Consider the following 19,953-nt stretch of genomic DNA (forward strand, 5'->3'; position numbering starts at 1 on the left):
AAGGCTCTGCCTAGAAGTTCTACCAAACTGTCCAGGGAGAGAGTTGAATGCTTTCTATGAAAGGATGCGATGTTGTACAATGATTCAAATCCATGTCGGAGTGAAGCTTCAATTCCATCTGGCAGATTGCTGGTGTTGTTACTCATCACCGGGTCTGAGGTGCAGTGACAGCAGGCTGGCTAGCCAGACTCCTGTCCTGACTGCCTCTGGCCCTCTGTCATCCTACTTTCCCAGTTGCTGGTTGCCCCACCCACTTCATGGAGATCCTTCTCTCTTTCCTGTTTTCTATTTCCTGCAAACACAAAGGAGGCTGTTCCTTTCCTCAGTCTCTTCCCCTTGAACAAGCCATCTGATAATTCTGAGGCTCAACTGTGATAAAGATCATTTTGTGAGGCTCATCTAAATATCCCTTGCAAATCTCCCTGGCCAGACCACACAGTTGGTGTATGTCTATAGAGAAGTTTATGCTGAGGAGAACACTGATGTCCAGAGGCATGCTCCATGGCTAGACGTCACATGGAGCTCAGAATCTTGCAGACCGACCTGTTTCCCTAGTCTTACATCTACTGTTGTACCAGGGACCAGGACTCTATAGGACAGTCTGGTTTCCATGGAGTATAAAGCATGGGTGACCTGGGACAGCACTGTGATAGGAAGGGTGGGGGCTAATGTCCAGGTAGAATGAGATGAGTAGTGTGTGGGAGCAGAGAAGAGTAGCAGGAAGCTAATAAAACATGGGCACACGCAATTGCTGTCGACCAATAGAAACCTATTTTCTGGAACTTCTGAGTTCTAGAACTCTGAAATCGAAGCCTCTTCTTGGCTTTTGGTGGTTGCTAGGCATCCTGTGCATTCCTTGCCTCTCTGCAACAATAATCATAGTTCTGCCTCTCTTGTTATACAGTTCACCCCTGATGTGTCTGTCCTTGCATCCAACTCTCCCCATTATTATATGGATGGAATTTATTGTCTTGGGACCCAACCTAAACCATAATCCAGCAGTTCAATACAATTATGATTTCATTATATCCATAAAGACTCTTTGGTGAAGATAGACCCACAGGTGTAAGTGCAAAGGCTTCTCCATGTCTTTTAAGAGGGAGAAATAACTTGACCCATCACAGAGAGTGACTTTAATGGAAATATTAAGGTCATAAAGGCAAAGGAAACATCAGTTAATAAAAGCATTGAACACAGCACCTACCAGGTTTTAAATGTTTTTTATTTTGAGGCTAACACTTGGCTCCTCCTTAACACCCTCAAAATGGATAAATAATACAAATGTAGGAAAAGCTTAATATTTGTTGATCCCTTAAAGAGCCCTATGGTTTTTACACAAAACATTGGGTTTTGTTTTGTTTTTTTTTTCTTTCATAAAACTACAGCTGACATTTGTGTTCATATTGAACAAGTGAGGGCATTAATTTGTTCCACCAATGCTTCAAAGTGTGGTTACTCTTCGCCCAAATGTACTATGAGTGTAAAATACACCATGTTTTTAAATCTTAGCATAAAAAAGGGAGATGTCAAATTTCTCATCAACACTTTTATATTGATGACAGATATCTGATACTATTTGAATGCGGTAAGTGAAATATGATTAAAGTACATTTTGTTGATTTCCCTTTGGTTTTTGTTTTAGTAAAGACGCTAAAGACTATTCATATACAAACATGGTTCACAATATTTTCCTATTGGATAGTTCTGGCTTAAGAGACAGAACTGGCAGAGGGGTCTGGCTTAGATACACACTAGGGACAGCAGAACACCTCACATTCATGTCTTTTGTTAATATTTCATCCTTACAGTGAAGAATGGAAGTCTGAAATCCTTCTAGGAACAAGGTACAAATGATTTAAAAAATACACTGGAGAATGAACATAGTAAGTAATCAGTATGTGGTTTACAGCTGATAAAAGAAAGAATGACAAGAATAGCGCCATCAGCTCATCCTTGGAACCAATGTCTAAATCATGAGATAAGAGACAATGCCGATTATCCTGGTGGAAAAAAGGAGTCCCGGGTTCTCAGCTGCAGCCTGTGTTAGCATTCAATGATGAGGTAGATGAGAAAAAGGCATTGAACTAGTACTGCCTGTTTTCATAGGAGTGACCATCCTGGCAAGAGGACACCTCATCTGATCTTGGGGTGACAGAGGTGGAGGGCCATTCAATGCTCTACCAATCTGCCTTCCTTGCCTTTGAGAATGAAAGCTTACCAAGACTTCATGAGAGATTCCTCTTACTGAAACTGAAGCCTGAGCTTAGAGGAGAGAATTTGGTGACTAATTGACCACAGTCTGTTATTAGTACTCTCTGCTGCAGACTGATATAACCCAGCTGCCTGAGACAGTTTGCTGTCCACAGGTGTTCACTGAATGTTGAAGAAACAGGTTAATGACTGAATGACTGGTTTTCCCATTTGAGTCCACAGGGAGACTATGAAGAGCCTGCTTTTCATTGTGATGACCCTGAACTAGACTATGTAGTTCTGTCTTGCTCAGTATGCGTAATTGAGATAAAGCCCATTCAGCAGGGGTAGAACAAGACCCGAACTCCTCTGCTTTCTCAGAAGAAACCTTAGCAGTGACCTCCCAGGTGCCTGCAGTCGCTAGAACAGCAGGAGTTAGAATTTGGGGGGAAACCGGAACATTCTTTTTATTGCCATCACTCTGAAGCAAATCATCTCCTCTTAGAACACTGTGCCCCTGTCCCTGTCACTCCCCCCTCTGTGCCCTCTCACCCACATATACCTGGTTTGGATGCAAACCTTAGAACTCAAAGCTAGGGTACTAGTCCCATGGGACTCCTTTCCCTCTTGTCTTTTCTCCTCTTTTCTCATTCTTCCTCTCTGCCCGCCTCTTAGAATTAATCTTGTCAATTTATTTTTAGCCTTTGCTCCTATGCAATTACATATCATTTCTCTTCCTAATTCTTCTGACACTGAAGTATCAGGCAAGGACCAAGAGGGATGGGCATATAGGCAGATGGCGGGCAGACTGGGATGGTCCGAGTTGATATGTTGGCCTCCTTAGGATATGTGGGAAAGATGCTGGCCACTCCTCTGCTGCTCAAGCCTTGTGTGAAGGAGATGTTCATAGCTTTAAAGGGACAAGCAAACCCAAGTAGGACTGTGTAAAAAGCCACTGATGAGTGTTTATGTCTTGGTCAGAAGGCAATAACAAGTGTGTGGATGGGATCAAGAGAGCTTGCAGAGAAAGGAAGTTGGTCTGCACTTGTACACACAAGTCTCACTAGTGAGCCTGAAGGGAATGGCTGGAGTGGGTTTTCATTGTCCGTTGAACTATGTGCTTTGGGAAGTGAGGCCCTTCTAGGTAATAAGGTTCAAATGAGGCCACCAGGGAGGTCCTTCGTGCAATACAAGTAGCACTCAAATGAAGAAAAGAAAGTAGGCACAGAAGAGATGGATGCATAGGAGAAAGGCATGTGAGGATGAGCCAGAAGCTAGAGGGATGTGGCCACAAGCCAAGGAGAGCCAAGTCTGGCAATGAGGGAAGTTAAAGAATTGACTGGGATCCCTTTGACCACAGTATGTTATTAGTAATCTCTGCTGCAGACTAATATGAAGTATATGTATGTTTCTATTTCTTCTGAACAAAAGGAGTATAAACAGAAGTACTATCAGTGGGTTATAAGAAAGAAAATGAGAGGCCATGAAGTAGGAAGAGTGTGAATGTAGTGGGGTGGGTCTGGGAGGAAATATGGGGAGGGGTAGAATATAATCAAAACATATATTATGTACAGATACATAATGTATGAAATTCTAAAAACATTAAATATATATTTAAGAATTCCTAATCTGGCAAGATGGCACAGTGGGAAAAGGCACTTGACTCCAAACCTGATAACGTGAATTCCACCCTTGGGTCTCTCATGGTAAAAAGAGAAAATCAACTTTCACATCTTGCTCTCTGACTTCTGCACATGCACCACCACCCCTCTCACACAAACGAATAAACAATCATAATTTGTATAATATACTAATCTATTAAGAAAAAAAGGAGGCATGATGTACTCCCCCTGCTACACCCAGAGGAATCAGGCAATGCTGACACCTTGACTTTGAGGCTCCAGACGACAGAGTTTGGAAAACACACGTCTGTAGTTTAAAGCCATCCTGCATGTGCTATTTTGGGATGGCAGCCCTTGAATGCTAATACAAGTTTGCATATTGTACGTGTGACTGTCTGGTATTTTTGTTATTACAGATAATTTGGTTACCAATGCACATAACTTGGATGCTAAGGCAGGGCCCTTGTGTGAACACAATTTGGGAGAACTTGAATATTTCTCACTGAATCCCCAGTTTGGGTTATCTCGGCCAAGAGTACTGAGCTCATTTCTGCTCAAATGAAGCTGTTCCCTTATGCTCCATCTAACGTTCTCACATTCCTTCACCCCAACGCAAAAACTTCTTTGCTTTAATTACAAACAACATACATGTTTTGTGGGAGATAGATGATAGATAGATAGATAGATAGATAGATAGATAGATAGATAGATAGATAAAAGATAGATAGCTAGATGATAGAAAAAAGATAGATATACAGTGACAAAGACAGACTGACAGAGAACACAAGGACTAAAAGGAAAATAATTAGCCTCCATTCTCTTTATCTGGGTGAGTCCCTGTTAACACTTTGTTATTTCCTCCCCTTTCCACACTATGCTTACCTTACTTGTCACCTCACTGGAACTGCTGAGGGACCTCTGCCAGTGGCCTTAGTACTCTGAGGAATAGCAGGACTCCTCCCTTTATCCTACTTCTGAAAGCTACTCTAGTCTGTGACCAGAGCATAAAGTGCCTCAAGAAACTGACGGTACTTGTATAGTTTTGAAACAAACCCCTGTGTGGCCTCTTTCATAGATGTAGAGGTTCTAGGACATGTAGGGTTGTCGAGAGCTATGGCATCCCTGGTGTGAAGTGGTGTATCTGGGGCTGTGGACAGAGAGGGATTAGAAAGAGTAGAAAAGATTGCTCTGCTGACTAGTATTGAACCTGGCTGCTTCACCCCTCCTCTAGGTAATTCGTAGCTTGCCCAAACTTGGGTTAATATTAGCCCGAGCATCTGCTCCTGCTCAATCAGGCATGCTCTTCCTTCCTTCCTTCCTTCCTTCCTTCCTTCCTTCCTTCCTTCCTTCCTTCCTCTCTCTCTCTCTCTCTCTCTCTCTCTCTCTTTCTTTCTTTATTTATTTATTTTTCCACTAATCTCCAGATTCCCTTTGGAGTCAGGCAACCCTGCATAAACTTACACAGAGCCAAGGGTCTGATCACCTCCCATTACATGGGAAACTAGGCTGTAGCTCATCCTCCTATTATTCAATTATTTTCCACCAAGCTCTGCCCTAGCCACATACACCTTGTCAAAGGACAAGTTGCCCTGGGTAGATGGGATCACCGATGGGTCCCAGGAAGTATGTCTCACTTGAGTCAGTGAAGGTAACCTGGTTTCAGTGAATGGGACCTGGTTTGGAAGAGGAGTCACTGCAGAGGTAGTTAAGGCTCTTCAGAGAGGACCATGCTGGATTTATAGTGGACTGCAAATCTAACGATGTGTGTACACATAGCTCAAGAATGTATTAAGGAAAAAATATAAAGAAAGAACTTGTTATGCTGGGTGCTTCCTTCCCATAGTGTTTCAAAATGTTTAGCCTCTAAGGTTTTGTTTACTGACAAACAAAGAGAGGGATAGAAGAAAGAGTAGAGCAATGCCCACAGTTTATTACAAACGTAGATGCTGTTTTCTCCTTTTATATGACATCCATTGCTCCTCCTACCATATCCTCGCTGTGGATCCAACTTCCGGCCTCAGACATTACTTTGTTCCCAGGAATCCACTAGCCTTACCTCACTTCCTGAAGTAGGGGCTACAGTTAGAGCCCTCTTTATCAGGATGGGCTTGATGTTGTGTGATATTGATGGGCAGAGAACAACTTAGAGAAATACCAAATGGTTATGTTCTTTGACACCAGAATAACCTCTCTGGAAACTTCTTTAAAGGAAATAATTTGATAGTAGGACAAAACAACAAACAAACAAACAAACAAACAAACAAACGACCTCCTGGACTTGTCCATGAAAACCTCATTTGTAAAGGGGAAACGCCGGAGGCTATGTGAGTGTCACAGGGGATGGTTAAATAAAGTGTGATAGTGAGCTTGATGGGACATTATGTGGCCATTAAAATGCTAATGATATAACTTCAGTATAATTTAAGTGAGAGAAATGCATTTAAAATTATAAAGATGCAATAATTACAAGTACATAAAAATTTCATATGCGAGGAGACAAGGAATAGCAGGAATTGGGAAAAGAAAAATGGGAGAGTCTGGGTGACTGGGATTGTTTTCATTTTCCGTTGTTATTGTTACATTGTATCAATACAAATGGCTAATTTGTTCCCCTGGATCTAAAGCCTGCACAAGGCTTCCACTCAACAGCTTCCCCATCAATCTTGGTTCATTGAGCACCTGCAACAGTGACCTAACCCACACCTTCTGAGATGAGCAACCTAAAAGAGCCTTACTTTCTTTACCCCTGAAGACATTTTTGTTGCTACTGTGACTTTGTACAATCCAGGTTTCCCGAGTCTCAACAATGAAAGTGTTGCTTCTCCCAGCTGGAGCCAAATGTCACAGGTGCACTTTCTCTGGACAAAAACATATTCTCAGTTTACTGAAAGAAACTTAACAAAGCATGGCTAGTAAGTCCAAGCTTATACCCTGGGTATTGTCATCCTAGGACTCCTGTGGATCTGAATATAAGCTTCTCTCCAGTGGATTCCCAGGTTCCAGGGAAGACAACAGGGCTGTAATTGAGAGCCTTTACCTCCATTTCAGTCTGTGGAAAAATAATACTTTCCTGATAGGATTTGCTGGGAAGAAAGGGAAGAAAGTTTCCGTATCTAAATCCTAAGGCAGCAAGGCGACATGAGCATCTCTGTGTCTAATCTGGGATGGTTACTCATTAAAACATGTAGATGAAGCTGCTCTGATTAATTTGTATCACTGGAAGTCGGTGTCACTGGGAAGAGATAGCATATAAAGTCCAGTGCCCAAGGCTTCATGAAATAGATTTTGCCGTGTAGCTATGGGCTTTTTACTCCAGGTAAGGACACAAATATAAAACAGTTCTTAGCAATATCTTTCTTCTCAAGACAAGAATGCAGAAGGGAGTCCGGATGGCATAAAGGTATTACACAGGGAGCTGGTTCCAGATTGAATTCTAAATTAAGGAGATGTGCGTGTCTCTGATGGAAGAGGATGGATCTAGGCACAGAAAAAAGGATGAGGGGATAATGCAGAAAAAGAAAAGTCAAAAGAGGCATTTCCCTTGTCCATGGGTTTTTACAACTCACTGCTTTAGCTCTTGTATACTGACTTCCGGGAGGGTGGGGAAAGCTGACTGGCATCACGCGTGTGTCATGCATTCATGAGTATCTCTATGAACCACTAAAAATGTTCCACTTGGTTTACCGGAAGTCCCACACCCGCGGATCCCGGCCCGCAGCAGCTCTCTGCTCCCAGACCCGGTGAGAGAGAGACCCAACCGCCTGGTCAGGTGGGCACTCCTGAGGCTGCAGAGCGGAAGAGACCACCAACTCTGCTCACCCCTGCCCACATCCCTGGCCCAAGAGGAAACTGTATAAGGCCTCTGGGCTCCCGTGGGGGAGGGCCCAGGAGCGGCAGGACACTTGCCTGAGACACCGCCGGAACCTGAAAGAAACAGACCGGATAAACAGTTCTCTGCACCCAAATCCCGTGGGAGGGAGAGCTAAACCTTCAGAGAGGCAGACAAGCCTGGGAAACCAGAAGAGACTGCTCCCTGCACACACATCTCGGACGCCAGAGGAAAAAGCCAAAGACCATCTGGAACCCTGGTGCACTGAAGCTCCCGGAAGGGGCGGCACAGGTCTTCCTGGTTGCTGCCGCTGCAGAGAGACCATGGGCAGCACCCCACGAGCAAACCTGAGCCTCGGGACCACAGGTAAGACCAAATTTTCTGCTGCAAGAAAGCTGCCTGGTGAACTCAAGACACAGGCCCACAGGAACAGCTGAAGACCTGTAGAGAGGAAAAACTACACGCCCGAAAGCAGAACACTCTGTCCCCATAACTGACTGAAAGAGAGGAAAACAGGTCTACAGCACTCCTGACACACAGGCTTATAGGACAGTCTAGCCACTGTCAGAAATAGCAGAACAAAGTAACACTAGAGATAATCTGATGGCGAGAGGCAAGCGCAGGAACCCAAGCAACAGAAACCAAGACTACATGGCATCATCGGAGCCCAATTCTCCCACCAAAACAAACATGGAATATCCAAACACACCAGAAAAGTAAGATCTAGTTTCAAAATCATATTTGATCATGATGCTGGAGGACTTCAAGAAAGACATGAACACACTTAGGGAAACACAGGAAAACATTAATAAACAAGTAGAAGCCTACAGAGAGGAATCGCAAAAATCCCTGAAAGAATTCCAGGAAAACACAATCAAACAGTTGAAGGAATTAAAAATGGAAATAGAAGCAATCAAGAAAGAACACATGGAAACAACCCTGGATATAGAAAAATGTTCCACTTGTTGGAGAAATTGATGAATTTTGAGCTTTGTTTGAGGTTCTCTCTCTCTCTCTCTCTCTCTCTCTCTCTCTCTCTCTCTCCCTCCCTCCCTCCCTCTCCCTCTCTTTTTCACACACACACACACACACACACACACAAACACACACACAAACCACACACACAGTAGTTTAGTATAAATCAGTCATTGAAATATTTTCTCTGAAGTATTGCATCGGAAAATGCGAAAACTGACTGAAGAAGGTGGCAGGCAACCTAATTTCTTCCCAGTACTGGGGATCAAACCCAGAACCTCATGGATTCTGGGCAAACACTCTGCCACAAAGCTTCAGAAATCTTCCTTTGCCTTTATGAGTTGGGTTTTTACTACATACACAACATGTCATAACTGTATGAGGGGATATATATGTTAATACAAACATATACACACATATATGATATATTATATTAATATATAATGTTTCATATATAATACATATTAAACCTAACCAGATCTAAGAATATGTGTGTGTGTGTGTATATATATATATATATATGTGTGTGTGTGTGTATGTGTGTGTGTGTGTGTGTATGTGTATAATGCTTTAAATAGATGCACTTTCATCAATGCATGCAATAAAGTATGATAAAGAAACAAAAAGTAAGGCAGTAATGAAGTATTCAGATGATTGGGGTAGGAAACAGTCATTAGATGAAGGGAGGGGCCTCAAAGCAAATTATCACTGTATTAATAAAGGTACAGAGTTAAAAGAGGGTGGTAGCAGTAAGCAGTTTGAAATTAGCAGAACAAGGCATAAAACATGTTCAGAGATGAAACACAAAGGTCACAAAGGTCAGAAAACATGCTGGATAAAAAGGTGGATTGCCTAGTGAAGGGGTTGGATTTACTTGATAGGTCCCATGGATCTTAGAAACAAGGTAACTAGGGCAGAAGGAGAAACCCCAGTAGGCAACAGAAGAATGTGGGAGTCCTGGAGAAGTGGAAAACCAACCAGATCTGAATCAGGAGGATACCTTCAGGCCACTGGGATTTCCCACAGTGGCTCTCAAGTACACCTGTACGAGGGAATCTCCTGAGTTCGTATCTCCTGGCCCCACTGTAGAGTTTCTGATTCATTAGATCTCAGGAAGGACAGATCTGGCTTCGTTTGGATGCTCAGGAACTTGAAAAGCCTGGCTGGGTTGGAAGTCCATTGCTGGAACTCAATGTGTTCCCTTCTCTCTTCCCTCACCTTTCCCTCTTCTGTTCCCCACTTCTGCTTCCACGGCTGTCTATTTATCATTCTCTACATGGCAACAATACTCACTCAATACATACTCAAAGAACTGTGGAAGTCAAGGAATAAGAAAAAAGGAAAACATTTTATTTCATTTTAAGTGTTTTTTTCCAGATGAAAAACTTATAAACCTCGGTCTTAGTCTATTAGGGATGCCACACCAAGCTACCACAGACGAGGCCTCACAAACAGATGTTCTGCTTAGAATTATGGGGGCTGGAAGACTGAAGGCAAAGTCCTTGCAGATTTAGTGTGATAAATGTTCTCCTCCTTAGAGATGGTGCCTTCTAGCTATGTCAATATTGGCGTAGAGCGTGAACAAGCTTCTTCAGAAATGTTTTATAAAGAACCTAATACCATTATGAGGGTGAAGCACTTGTGTTGTCTACATACTGTGTAGTCTTTCAGAGATCTCACTACTTAGCACTACCGCTTTGGGAATTAGGTTTCAACATATGAATTTGGGAGCGGACACCAAAAATTACACCACAAAACCCCTAGCCTCAAGTGTGTACCAGGGTCCCAAGACACCTATTTGGGAAACATTGCCTTGAATAGCATGAACACACAAAGTTCACTATCCAAAGTAAAGCTGCAGATGGCATGTGGTCACTGAGCTATTAAGCTATTGAAGAGAAAAGGAGCCATTCAAGTAGGCCAAGACTGCTTTTCTTTATTTTGTTTAGTTTGCTTTCTTTTTAATAACTGATAGAAAAGGAGAAACTTTACACAGTGCTGTGGTTGCAATTCAGAGAGCCTTGCCTGCTCTGATGTCTACTGTGCAGATGTGGGGAAATGATTGACTTGGAATGGGAAACTTTTTCCCAGTAATGAAAAAATATTATCCCAAATTTGCCTTCTGCAATTTTCTTTTTGAGGCTGACAGACCAGACGGCAAATATTTGTGTCAGAAATTTGTGTCAGAGCCCTCCCAAAGCCATCAGGTCAAGCATGCCATTCAGTTGCATGAGGGGAGGGACAAAGCTGAATACCTCTGTTGAGCTGTAAAACTGTTCAAATGGAATGAGCTTTCAAACTGAACCGTGATGATGAAGCCATCTTTACTGGGGCACACAGCATCCTCCTCTCAATCTGGCCACAGCAGTCCTGCCATCGTAGGTAACTTAGTTCCTTTTTCCAAGTACCAGGATTAAATAGGATAACTGCTTGGTAATGATAATGGGTTTTTTAAAACAGAATCTTCTATAAAGAAATGAGTAACTGAAGGTAATTGAGTTGAGCAGTCTTACAATCTACAGGCTACTTGAAGGAAACAGGAGAGCCCAGTGGAAGAGGGAGGTGACAGAGGGAGAGAAGAGTGGAATGAGAGGTGTCAGAACCTGGAAAGGGATCTTGAAGAGGATCTGTGACCTTTCCAAATAAGAGGAAGCATAACACAGCAAAGACAGGGTTTCTGAGTCCTGCAGGGAATTGGTTCAGAGAACAGGAGTAAAAAAGGAAGGTAGCACCACGGGAGCTATGAGTCAATCTTCTGCAAGGAACAGCAGGTTGGAAGGACATGGGAACAACTGTTGACTACGAATGACCTAATAGTTACAGGTCCTGAGATCTAACAATGAACAGAGCATGTTCAGGGAAGTCTGATCTGCTAACACATGCGGGCATAAAGAAACATGGTACAGAGTTTAGAAAATGTTATTATACAACAAGGAATGAGCTCTTAATCAGGTGGTACAGAAGCATAAAGTGTAAGTGATATCTTTTAACAGAGTACCAAGGATACAATAAAGGTGGCCTGGTATAGATATATTAAGATAAAGAGAATAGCAGAGACTGTGACCTGGCTGTAATGCAAACCCGTAGACTGTGTAGACTATATGAATGGAAGAAAGGCACTGAGAGAGCTATAAAGGACTGGAACATTCATGGAGGGCATCCTTGGTCTTAATGAAGAAGAGTTGAGATCTTATCCTAAAGAGTAACTAGAATCAAGGACAGATTTTAAACAGTAGAGTGACTTTATTTTCATGTTTCAGAAAGTTGATTTTGATCACCTCAGTCAAGGAGTCACCAGCGGTTCCAGTGCTGACCCAAGACTCCCAGCAGGGTAGAAGAATACTGAAGTAGAAAGGACATGGTCCTAACATTGAGGCCATCCTAGTATGAGGGAAATTCTTTGCTGCAAACTAGTTTAGCACCACAGTTGTCAAACTGTAAGATAAATGAGTGTGACCCAAGGTCATGGACACCACAACTCTCAAGGAATCTAGGATGGGACCTGAGACAGATATTTCTAATGTGTGCAGAATCCACCCTTGGAGGTGAGCTGCTATTTCCTTTTAATATGAGTTCATTGAAGTTTTTAGAAGGGCAATAAATAGGCGTGTTTGGTGGTATAGCATAGGGAAATTGATAACAGATGCACTAGTAGCCATGAGTTTTCCAGCTCAGAGTTTCCTTAGGGTGTCAGAATCTACTGGGAGACTACTGGAAGCCTGGCATGCTACTATCTTCTGTATGGCACAAGGAAGAGGGGAGGGAACAGAAGAAGATGAGGCAAGAGTGTTCCTAGCACGTCCTTGGAGAGTGCAAATGGATCTGCCAACATGTGTGATGAGCTCGTTCACGCATCAGCCTGCTCTGAGGGTATCATGAAAGCTGACATAAATCTCTGGTGGGCTGCCAAAGGCCTGATTCCCAGGCTCGTTGATTGGCATAAAAGCTCAACACAAGATTCAAAACACATGCTTACAAGGGTGCAATCCACTTGGAGAGCAATTTGGCAATATGTATCAAGAGTTACAAGAAGTACTCACTCCATTCAACCCTATAATTGTGTGTGTGTGTGTGTGGGGGTGTGGGTGTGGGTGTGGGTGTGTGGTTGTCCAACATAGAAAACACGTTACCCAGAGGAAGAAAAAAGTCATCTATGACATTGAATGGATACTTGACAGCTAGGACAGCTATATATCTAACTCTTACAGTATTTTAACACTGTGTGTTTGAAGATTGCTTTGCCTAGATACTGTTTTAATAAATTAAGCCAATAAATTAACACCAAAGACATTCATTTGCCTCAAAGATCCTCAGGTGGTATTAGAAACAGGGTTTGAATTCAGGTTAATCTGATTTGAAGGTCATTTTTTTTTATCATGATATGATTGCTACCGTAAGTCTGTGGTTCATCATACTGGTATCTGAAATATGGGAAAACAATACAGGAATGGAAAAGTAAATTAGAAAATGCACACTCAATGGACAATTATGCAGTCATTAAAAAAAGATAAGCTGTTTGCATGGTGCTTTAAAGGCATCGTGATTGTGATAAAATGCTTAATGAAAAATTACAATAACAAATTTTATGTAATTATTGTTAGTAAAAATGTATGCATATTAATAAAGATAAAACACAAAGCAAAACAATTGTGGGGGAAAATTATAGGTGCTTTTCTCTAATATCAAAATTTTCTATAATATAGTTATAAAGATTATCTGAGGGAGGCGAAGATTCCAGAGTGAGGGTGCAGTTGAGGAGGACACAGAACAGGATGCTCACACAAGGTCTTTCAGACATCCTGGGATGTCTACCTATGCTTATCTTCCTGAGGTTCAGGCATGGTGAGTGTGGATGATTTGCTCAAGGGTAGGCTTTTCTCCTTCTAGCCTCTTCAGGAAGGCATCTATAGCCCCACCTCCTTCTTCCACATGTACGTGAGACATGTAAGCTTCAGTACTGCAGGCAGAGAGCACACTGACGCAGAAGGCAAAAGAGGACGAAAGGGAGTGAGTGTCACCTCTAGCTAATGACATGTCTGTAAGACTTGACATTGCCAAGGTCATGGGATCACGAATAGCCTGGGAGACAAGTCTCTAGGCAGGCCTATGAGGATCCTCTAGGTAGGTAAACTCAGGTCAAAAGACCCATCTTAACTGAGGGCAGCAGCATTCCAGGGCTCCCAGGCTGAAGCAAAAGGAGAGAGCCAGCTGGGCAACTCCGCCCTTGACACTGTGCTTTCTGACTGTGCACCCAGTGTGACCAGCCACCATGGGCTCCTGAGGCTATAATTTTCCTGGTGAGGTGGACTGGATCATTAAACTGTGACTCAAATCCCTTCAACCCTTTAGATAAAATAGTTCCAGTATTTTATCACATTAGCAGGAAAAGCCACCACTGTATTGTCTAATGCTGGGAATGATGTGTTGTTTTCCTACATCAGTTCTTATGAAGCAGAGCTCAAAAGGCTCCAAAAAGAGCAGAGGCACACTGTATTAGGAAGGAGAACAGCAAACGGAGAAGGGATTTCATGGACTCTATTCTCATTTTCTGTCTTCCTCGGGCATCTCAGGCAATCTCAATCATATCCTACCAGGGTCAAAGGGTAATCTCGATATCTGGAAACTGGGCAGAAGACGCCCCAATGTGTCCTGAGTGGTCCTTTGTAGGTGGTCACAGAAACACAGCTGGTCTTGACATGCTCTTTGTACCTCCACATACAGGCTTGGATCCTGCTGTGAATTGCCTGATTCCCAAGAACCACAGCCTGTTGCCCAATTGGGTTTTAATGCCTCTGACCTCATTGTCTCTCCATGTTGATTATAATTGCAATTCTAATCGTAAGGTAGGAGTGACTTTGATCCTGACATGTATAGATCTTGTTTCGCTGTATTACTTATTGGAGCCCAAAGTAGGCTACAGTGCTGGTGGTTTTACCAGAACTTCATATCTGTCTCGTTTTCCTGATCCATAATTCTAAGGTCCCTCAGGGTATTATGAAAAAGTCCATAAAGATTATAACTATTGCAAAAAAGTACTTGAAAATGAAATATGCTTAGACTAGAAAAGATACATACAAATTATTATAAGAACAGATGCACAAGGCTGGAGTAATGGCTCAGTGGATCTCAGAGGATATAGGTTCAATGTCCAGCACTGGCATGATAGCTTACAGTTGTCTCTAACTCCAGGTCCGGAAGAGCAGATATCCTCCTCTGGCCTCTGTAGTCACCAGACACACATGTTGCACAGACACACAGGATGGCAAAGCTCCAGTATGCACAGGGCAGTGGTATTGTGTACCTTTAATCCAGTGCTTGGGAGGTAGAGGCAGGAGGATCTCTGTGAGTTCAAAGCCAACTTGGTTTACTTGAATGAGTTCTAAGACAGAAAGGACTACATAGAGAAACTCTGTCTCAACAAGCAAACAATAAACAACGACAACAATAAAACCCCACTGGTATTATTTTATAAAATATTAAAATTAAGACAAAACAATACAAAAAAACAAGCAAACAAACAGATTCTGTGAGACAGACTGATAACTTTCAAGTTTCACCTAGACACATACTAATGCTCTGAAAGAAGGCTGCATCCTGATTGCTGACCTGACTTGACTAGAAATAACCACTTCAGGTGTCTTGACATGAGGAAACAAGTTCAGAGGCCCCACCAAGTTTCTATGAAGAACATTCCCTTTTAGGTTAGGGAAGACGAGGACACATTTATGCCATTTTTGCATCTGCTGTTAGGAAATAACAAACTGAAAGTTAAGTTTTAAAACAAGGAGCAATCTATGCCGTAGTCTTCTAACCTTGAGCTTATAGATTTCTAACCCTATCTGGACACATTGTTCTACTCTCCTCCCTTAGATCCATTTCTATTGAACACGGAGAGCTATTATTTTGAGCACAGTTCTGCAATCAATGGGAGGCATGTGAGTGTTTCTGCCCACTGCCTGCCGACAAATCTATAAGAGGAGGGAAGGAAGAAAGGCAAGGGGTCAGACTCCCCTCGCCAGCTGTTTAAAGAGAAGTTCACTCTTATGTCTCCCCAGTTCTGTTCTACATTCTAGAAAGATCAATCGACACATCCCCAAATCAAGTGATTACAAAGTAAGATGGGGCCTATGTTGTCAGAGAGCCATTAGAGGAGATAAAGTGGATCACACAGAAATGGAAGTATGCTGGACAGAGTGAAAAGTGGAGACATGATCAGCAAAATATCAGAGACGCTGATGTCCAGAAAGAAAATAATCTGTTTATAACTGGCTGGTGTGCGAAGAAGTATGCATAGGAGTAACTTTCTACTAGTCCCTGCCTATCAGGATGCAATGTTGCAAACATTCTCAGACAATAGATTACTTTAAAACATATTAAGCACTCAGGGCTGGGGAGATGGCTCAGTCTGTATCTCATATGGAGGCTCGTAGCTACTATGCAGGGTCCTAAATGCAGATTTTAGCACCCATTTCTATGCATATATAATACATATACATATACATATATACATACATATATATATATATATATATATATATATATATATATATATATATGCAGTTCCTTATGTGGTACTAGCACTAGAGTAGTTGAAGCTGTTGGGCCAGCCAGTGTAGCCCATGAGTGAGCTCCAGGTTCAGTAAGAAACAGTGTGAAAATGCAAACAAACCCCTTGGTGGAGAGTGGTAGAGAACGCCTACCATCATCCTGTGGTCTCCTCGCGTGCCTTGCATACCTGAACACGCATGTGCACACAGAGATGTGAACGTACACATCAAACAATCCTATAGCAGACTGGGTTCAAATTTGAAATGCGGATTGGGTCATCAAGCAAGCATTAATGAGTGTCCATGGGTAATAGCTGCCGCTCTAAGATTTGGAATACGGTTATACATGAAGACTCATAGGTTTAGCAAGTACGTGGCTAAGGAACTGAGTTGTGTGGGTGAAGTACCAACTTGTGGGTCACTGGGGTGTCATGCATTTCATTAGAGATTATTGCAGAGTCTGAGATGGTGTCCCCTGAGTTTTCATAGGGTCCTGTCTACTTCAAAGGTCGTGTCTATATGACTCTCACTGCGTTGTACCCACCCAAAGAAATATTATCATAATCCTTATGAGTTAAAACATTTGTACTTGATGGGTCCCTCGTACCACATAAGGAACTGCATGCATATATATATATATATATATACATATATATATATGTATATGTATATGTATATGTATATATGCACAGCACTTACAATGCAGAGACACAAATAAATATGTGATAATTATAAATTGTGTGTGGCAATTTATGTAGAAATGAGACGCGATGCTAGAGAACAATGGAATGTGGGGAAAGTACATTTTAGAGCGATGATCGGGCACCTTTCTAAGAGGGTAGAAGGTATACAGTAAAATGAGTCACCCAAGAAAGAGCAGGCACATGGGCTTTCTGGCAAATGAAGACCTCTATATACAATGAACCTGAGGCAGGAAAAACACAGCACTTGGGAGATCACAAGAGAAGGCCATGGAGACTGGAGGGAAATGAGAGCCAAGAAACACAATTCTTTCTGGTCAAAGTTAGCCGTTCGGGTTTTATGTGAAACACACACCTCTATAAGTAAGGTAATAAAACTATGTGGGATAGTAAAGCAAACCTAAATATAGATAAATTTAATATTGTAAAGATGTCAATTACACACATATAGTTTTACACAGTCAATGCAATTCTAATCAAAATGGTAGCAGATGTTTTTCATTAAATTTGATGAGTGGATTCTAAAATGAAAGCCCCGGGGGCAAGAATAACCAAGATATATCTGAAGCATGAGGCAGAGAGGTGGGCTTTATTGGAGATCCAGATTAAATGTGGCACTATAATAATTATGGCCATGTGTGGTTGTTATGGAGGCCTGTGGAAGAAGGAAATCAGGGAAAAATGAAAACATATCAGAATTTGTGAATTAGCTGATAAAGCAACGGAAAGGAAGGGCTTACTGGTACAACTTGGCCAAAGAATCTATCCCACACTGGAAAAAGTACACCGAATATTCCATCTGTATCACACGTAAAAATAACTGCAAATAGATCAAACACATATACTTCAGGACCAAAATGTACAAATATTAGTAGAGCTATAAGTAATTGTTCTTTTTTGACTTGGGTTAAAGATGGGTTTGTTAGGAACGGAAGAGTTCTTGCCAAAATCAGGCAAAGACTGAAACATTTATAATAAAAGACTTTGGTTTTCAAAAGATACATTACAAGGGTTAAAACTAGCAAGCTATGCATATAGGTAAGAGGACAGCTATCAAAATACGTTCTCCAGTATAGCATATAGCAGGGGGAAGGACAGTACAAACTAATCAAAAGCCAAGCAGATGGCAAGGGTGGAAACCTCTCAGGGAAGGGACGATGGATGAACAAGGTGAGGAGATTCAGCCTTACTCATGATCTGTGTATGATCTTGGCCATAAACGGGAAGATACTAAGTAGTGTCATTTGATACTTACGTGGCCAAGAGGAGCCTGACAATAGAGCAAAGAGAGACAGGGTCTTAAAAAAAAATCATCACAGTTCTTGTATTTTGCTTTCAGTGATGTAAACGGATTAAAGAAGTTTGGAAAATTGTTTGGCTTTGTTATGGGGGTGGAACTTGTGGAGGGGATATTATAGTAAAAGTTCATGTACTATAACACATTACCCATTTTCTAGATATACCCTCAGGGGGAAACACACACATGGATAATTAGGAGGTATATATAATGGTGCTCTTGTCAGTATCAGGGACTGAGCCTGGGACCTTGTGAATACGGGGCAGATGCTTTAGCATTGAGCTCATTACATTAGGCCATGAACTCACTCTGGAGCCCATGCATATACCTTCAACTTCTGATTCTTCTGCCTCATTAACCCCAGAGCTGAGATTTCAGATTTCATGTCACCTGACCTGAATGGATGGTGTTCATTTCAGCACGCTGCTCGAAATGACATCCTGGGAGGAATCCCCAGCGTGTTAAAGATACATGTTGGTAAAACAAGCAATGGAATATTATACAGCAGTTAAGATGGTGAACTACAACTGCATTCACCAATAGGGAGTCAGGGTAAGACTATAATCTAGAATGAAAATGCTCCAGAAGATTAAGTAGAAACATATAAATTACAAAACTATATAAGATGTGGAGGAATTATGTACATGATTCAGAATACTGGAGGCGGAAGGAGAACGAGTTGAAAGATTTAAGTAAATGCATGTACTTCTGTAGATAACAAGTAGATAAAATTCCAGATGTCTAATAAGTAAGGTACTGTTCAAGAATAAATGGATGAAGATGGAAATCACACAATGAATGGAAAAGAGGGCCACACACATAGCAATAAGGAAAGGCTTTCATGAAACTAGGAGTAAGATTCATCTTGCTTTTGGCACTTAAGTGTTAATCCTGGGCCTGCCGGACCCTTAGAGTACAACTTCCTAATTAATAAGGGTGAAAACTGAGACCTAACCTGGGAAAGGGTTGATTCAAACCCATCCATGTTTTGCCAACAGCAAATACAAAGTGAATATTACCTTCCAGCTGAATTTTCAGTAAAAGACTCATGTTAAGAACGTGCCTGGGACAAGATGACCATGGGAGTAGTAGGCACCTTTATGACAATTGGAAGGACTTTGAAGGGTCCCGGTGATAAAGTCCAAGGTCAGCCTCCAAAGGGACACACCCACTGGTTGAGCCAATACTCTCTCCCAGTTGAAACCGGAAGGAAGGAAGTAGATCAAAGTTCGGTGCCAATTGTAATGGAATTACTTCTTCCTTGTTAGTTAAGAGTACAGCCAAAAGTAATGAAGAGAAAAGAGCCCACTGGGTTGGGGTTGGAGATGAAAAGCCACCAGCGATTTCCTAAACAAAGACAGAGATAAGCTAGAATCGATGCTGATTTAAATTCCGGCCTCCAGGGCTCGGAGCTTCCACCTGTCCGGACAGGAAACGAAAACTTACAGCTCCTCTTACTTATGTGCTAAACACCAAAGGGCTCTGACCAAAACAAACAAACCAGGCAGCTGGTTAAAAGCTACACATTCACGCTGCACTGGCCAGCCTGGCGGAATTCCACAAGCGTGACGAGGTAAAACATCACACATGAAAAGGAAACAACCTGTGACGTTTAAAGAGCTTCTCGGCAACTTGAATACCGCCTCTGGGCAGTGTATTGAAAGGACGTGGTCACCAGAGGAAGGGCTCCCTACTAGCCATGTGACTGTGTACAGGACGGTCCCCTACAAAGGCTCTGAGCCATGCAGTGCATCAAAACGCAATTCCATAGAAAAAGCATAAAGGAGCCCGT

General features: G+C 42.1%; 1 protein-coding gene across 19 annotated transcripts in view; it reads right to left on the reverse strand.

Moving 5' to 3' along the window:
• Ptprt (protein tyrosine phosphatase, receptor type, T) overlaps positions 1–19,953 on the reverse strand; it is a 1,098,700-nt gene that overhangs the window by 338,918 nt on the left and 739,829 nt on the right.

The sequence above is a fragment of the Rattus norvegicus genome, chromosome 3 (assembly GCF_036323735.1).
Source record: "Rattus norvegicus strain BN/NHsdMcwi chromosome 3, GRCr8, whole genome shotgun sequence".
Lineage (NCBI taxonomy): Eukaryota > Metazoa > Chordata > Mammalia > Rodentia > Muridae > Rattus > Rattus norvegicus.